Below are 5,468 nucleotides of genomic sequence, written 5' to 3'. Positions count from 1 at the left end.
AAAGGCTCTTGCTGCCAAATCTGATGACATGAGCCTAGTGCTAGGAATCCACATGGTGGAAAAAGAGAACTAATTCCAGAAAGATGTACTCTGCCCTCCACATACACATTCTGGCATACATGTACCAACACCATCCCACACACATATGTAAAACCAAACAATTGGAAGTTTAAAAGAAAGGCATGAGGTTAAGTCAATGTGAATGATAAACAACAACAACAAAAGGCAGGATATTTTCAAGCAGGAAGAAAGGCAGACATGAGAGGGCTTTGAAGAAGAAAAGAAGCATGCTTGCTTCTATCCTAGAAACTAAGAGAGTAGGTTATAGATTCAGCTCATTTGAGTTTGTTACTAGCCCACCATTTGCTCTGTGACCCAGATAATTCATTTCAATTCTTTGTGCTGTAGGTTTTTTCTTTTTTTTTTTGTTTTGTTTTTAATCTTTAAGAGGCTCAAAACAGGCATCACAAGCAATCATGAATCTTAATGCATGAAAAGTACTGGGAACATAGTACACAACAAAAATTCCACTTATCAATCATAGTAATAGTAGTAGTAGTACTGACCCTGATGATGGCCAATACTTGTGAATGGAGTCAGTAACATGCCATTAAGCTGCAAATGAAAGAAAATGTCGAGAAGCTAATACTTTATAATGCTATAATATCCATTATATAGTATCTACTCCTCCTCCAGGCCTTCAGCCTTTTCTGGATAGAAGTTCTTCAAGCAGTTGTCTTCTAGAGAATCCACTTTTTGATAAAATGACAAGGCTACGCAGTGCTTCATGTGTCTCCTTAATACTAGACCACATAGAGTACTCATGGCCTATCATAAGAAGCTTTCCTCTGCATGCAAGAAAGCCACCTTTACAATGAGATCTGACTGGTACATCACCCTAGACTCTAGGGCGTAGTATGTTTATTCCACCTCAGAGGCCAAGAGTAAGACATCATCAGCTACAGGGGTTCATTGAATGCCTTCAGTATGATTCTAGGTTTCTTCCTAACTTAGAAAAATGAAGACTTCTCTCTTTCCTTGGATGCTAATGATCTCAGCATGATCACTGTACCTGCTTATGCTGATTTCCCATCTCTGCTGCAATCTCCGTGAGGCATCATTATGAAATTGAATCTCTGGGGGCCTACAATTGTATTTGGTTTCTGGAAAGTGACAAATACAAATTGCGCCTTGGCCAAGGAAAATGTATTATAATTCCATTTTGTCGGAGCCATATCTTGAATATCTTCTAGCATTTAGTGGAATGGAAGAGAGTACAGCATTTGACAGTTGCCCCAGCAAAGATGCACAGAGCATGGGCTTTATAATCAGACTCCTTTTGTTCAGATTCTAGCTCTTGCAGTTACTACCTATATGATCTTTATGTAAATTAATGTCCTGTCTCTGTTGTAGTAGTCTTACCTATAGAATAGGAATTATAATAGCACCAGGGATATAGTGAGAGTGCTCAATTACTGTTACAAATTGGTAGTTTAATGATCAACATCTTACGTGACATCCTACATGGATCATCTATTTTTTAAAACTAGATAGATAGTATATTATTTTATCTGCTTATGTGCTTTCCAAAATAAAATCAAGGAATTTTATGGTCTAGCATGTCCACAATTATCTGTACTGGCATCACCCTTGGACGCATACTGAAATGTGTGCACCTCAATGATCAGAGATGGCATTATTGAATTAATTAAAAAATAATACAAAAATATAACTACTTGTGGGCTTCTAAGAAAAACATGTAACTTGTGATCATAGTGTGATTTCGTTTTGTGTAAAGATTTTAATTTGTTTTTAGCAAATGTGTAACTTGTGGTGGTGAGGTAATTCTTGCATAGAAGTCTTTGTATTAGGAGGTATAACAGGGATAAGAGAAAAATAAGAGATAGGAGAAGAAAAGATTTAGAAGGAAAATATAAGGAAATAAGCAGAAGGGAAACGATGGGGAAGAAGAAGAAAAGGAAAAAACGGGTAAAAGAACAGAACAGAGAAAGAGCAGAGTAGAAAGAAAATCCAGCAGAGAGAAAATGAAAATGAAGAATTAAGCTTTGGCCCTCAGATAAAGTTTCTGTGTGTGTCTGTGTGTCTGTGTATCTGGTGTATCTGTTCCAGTAGCTTGCCTAGTCCGCATCTCCTCTCCAGTTTCATGGACCTGATGAGAATCTGATGGGGGGGGGGGCGCTGTGCTCCTTGGTGGCATGCCTTAAATGTGGCCAGCATGGTCATACTCAAGGTCATAGATAGACACTTGTATACAAGCTATAACTGAGGTCCTGAATGAAAAAACAATCTTGTTTAGGGTTGCCTTCCTCCCACCTTTGCATACTTCCTGTTTTGACAACTGTTTTTTGTTATCCCTGTATTTGGGTTCAGTTTTATTAACATTCATTTCAGTTTAGTGAATTAGTTGAGCCAGAAATGACTTCTAGTTACTGGCTTTAGGCTAAACCTAAAAGTGCTGGTGACAAAATTAGTGGCCTAGCATCTAATCTAATCATGTGAAACAATTCTTACACACTCTCTCTCACACATACTCAATGGTACTACAGTATGCCTTTCAGAAATTACTAGAACTGAGAATATGTGTCGCTTACAGACTGATACTTAGAGCCTGTGCATGTAGGGAGGTTTGTCCCTCTGTATCTTCTGCACACATGTAGAGCATGGCTGCCTCCTCTACCATCTGTAAGCATCAGCTGCTGTGTGAGAGTGAAGCAATGATCAGTGCCCTCTAATGAACAAACTGAGGTGCAGTGGCTGTTTTTCTATTAGGCAATCTATAGAAGATGTGGTTAAACTCTTGCTGCAATGCAAAATTAGATCATGCCATGACTCTGCTTAAATCTTTCAAGAGCTTACCACTGCCTAGAGGGGAGTGTTCAGATGAGTTAACACAGCTTCCCAGATCTGTCATGACAGTGGCTTTCAAATGTTTTTCACTAAGATCAACAACAAAGCAAAGCCAAACAAACCATTTTACCAACTGTCAACTGTTTCTTTCACTTATCTGTTTTTTTTTGTTTGTTTGTTTGTTTGCTGTTGGTGCTGGAAGTCCACAACTTTTACTTCGTGCAAAGTATATTCCTTTTTAGTACATATAAACAAAATCATGCAAACCACCAAGGATCTTGACAGTTATCTAGCCGCTTTCTTTAATATGTACAAGTTAACTAAAATCAGACTGACCTGGGTTTTGAACTCTGGTTCTTCAACTTGTTACCTAAGATTTTTTTCTACACAGTACTTAAACACTGAGTCGTTTTCTCCTACCCACAAAATCAAGGTAATAATAGAGTTGTTCAGAATTATGTAATGTGTATAAAAGTGCTTAACACAGTTTTTGGCACATAATACATATTCAATAAAGGGTAGCTATTAGTATAATTGCAATAATTACTATTATTACTGTTATGATGATTATGGTAGTAATGGTGAGTTGAGGGAGTCCTCAGATCTTCCACCTTCACTGAAAAGAAATCCAATGCTACTTATTCTATTTTTTTGAACAGTCCTTGATTTTTATTTCTTAGGAAAGCTTCATATTTACTTTCTTTCTGACTCTTTGCTTGTGCTTTAGACACTTCAACAGTGAGTTTTCTATTCCTCTATAGGAAAAGCACACTTGATTCTGTCGTGGACACATTTAACACACACAGCATCACCATAGGCCTTGTTGGCCTGCTTTTTGTTTTGTTTTGTTTTAGACAATTTCATAAGGGCTTTAGTTCTCATAACATGAACCCCTCAAGGTCAGACTGTGTGCACATCACATGCAAATTTTGATACTTTCCTTTGTATACATACACCACAATTTGCTTGTCCATTTATCTATTGAGGGGCCCTGAATTATTTCTATTTTTTGGAATTGTGAGCAGTGCTGCTATAACTATTTGTGAACAGGCATGTGTCAGATTTCCAGTTTTTAAATTCTTTTTGATATATAACCTAGTAGTAGAATTCATGTGCCACATGATAAATATGTGTTCATCTTATTGAAGAATCACCAAGTTGTTTTCCATCATGGCTGCACATGCAGGCAATACATGAGCATTCCAATTTTTCCACAAGTGAGTAGCAGTGTTTTTGTTCTTCTTCTACTGTTCCAGCTACTTTTATTATTGCCATCTAGTGACTATGAAGTCATATCACTTCACGGTTTTGATTTATATCACAATAATGGCCAATGACATTAAATATCCTTTTACGTGCTTGACCCTTTGTATGTCATTGGAGAAATCAAATTCTCTGAGTCTCTAGTCTAATTGAGGTGTTTGCCTTTTTTGCTGTTGAGATTCAATAATTGTTTCAACATGTTCAAGTTACAAGCCCTTTGTCACATATGTTGTTTTCAATACTTTCTCCCATTCTATAGCGTTTCCCTCCACCTGTTGATAGTGTTTCTAATGTACAAGTTTAAACTTTATATAGTCTAGTTTGATTATTTCTTCTCATTTCTTGTGCTATGACTATCTTACCTAAGAAACTATTTCTAAATACAATGGCAAGAATTTGTGTCCAACAAATTGTATAGCTTTAGATCTCACACATAAATCTTTGAACTCTTTTGAGTTACATGAAGTTCCACTTATTAATTTTTGGCCTTAAATATTGGGCAAATGGGATCCTGTTCAGGAAGTCCTTTCTTACACCTGTGTCTTGTAGGATACTGCCTATGTTTTCTTCTGGCAGTTTCAGTTCCACATTTAGGCCTTTGGTTTATTTGAAGTGGTATTTTGTGCAAGGTGATGGGCATGGGTCTAATTTCATTCTTCTGCATGCGGACATCCAGTTTCCCCAGCACTACCTGTTGAAGATGCTTTCTTTCCTACAGGGTATTTTTTGGCATCTTTATCAAATGTTAAGTGGCTGAAGTTATATGTTCTCATGTTTGGGTCTTCAATTTTTCCACTGTTTTATATGTATGTTTTTGTGCCAGTACTATATTGTTTGTGTTACTGTGGTTCTTTTGAGTCAATATTGATACTTGATAAGTAGTAAGGATCCACCTTTATTATTTTGGATGCAGATTTCCAGTTGTCCTATCACCATGTGTGGGAAGATAGATTTTCCCCTAAGTGGTTGGATATGCCCTGGGTTCGCTGCATGAGTTAGCTGTTTGAAACCTGGGACTTATACAGGGACACTTGGCTCAATCTGGGAGGAGGGGACTGGACCTGCCTGGACTGAGTACATCAGGTTGATCTCAGTCCTCGGGGGTGGCCTTGATCTGGAGGTGGTGGGAATGGGGGGTGGCCTGGGGGGAAGGGGAGGGGGGCAGGAAGGGGGAGAACAAGGGAATCTGTGGCTGTTATGTAGAACTGAATAGTATTGTAAAATAAAATAAATAAAAGAAAAAAAGAATAAACAATTATGAAAGTTGTTGTCTTCCTAAAAAAATATGCTTATAAAAGAAAATCAATGCATCATAAATATATTTGTCTCTCAGTTCT

This window comes from Peromyscus leucopus, chromosome X, assembly GCF_004664715.2.
Source record: "Peromyscus leucopus breed LL Stock chromosome X, UCI_PerLeu_2.1, whole genome shotgun sequence".
In the NCBI taxonomy this organism is placed as follows: domain Eukaryota; kingdom Metazoa; phylum Chordata; class Mammalia; order Rodentia; family Cricetidae; genus Peromyscus; species Peromyscus leucopus.
The sequence above is the reverse complement of the archived record's forward strand: the minus strand, read 5'-3'. Positions refer to the sequence as shown.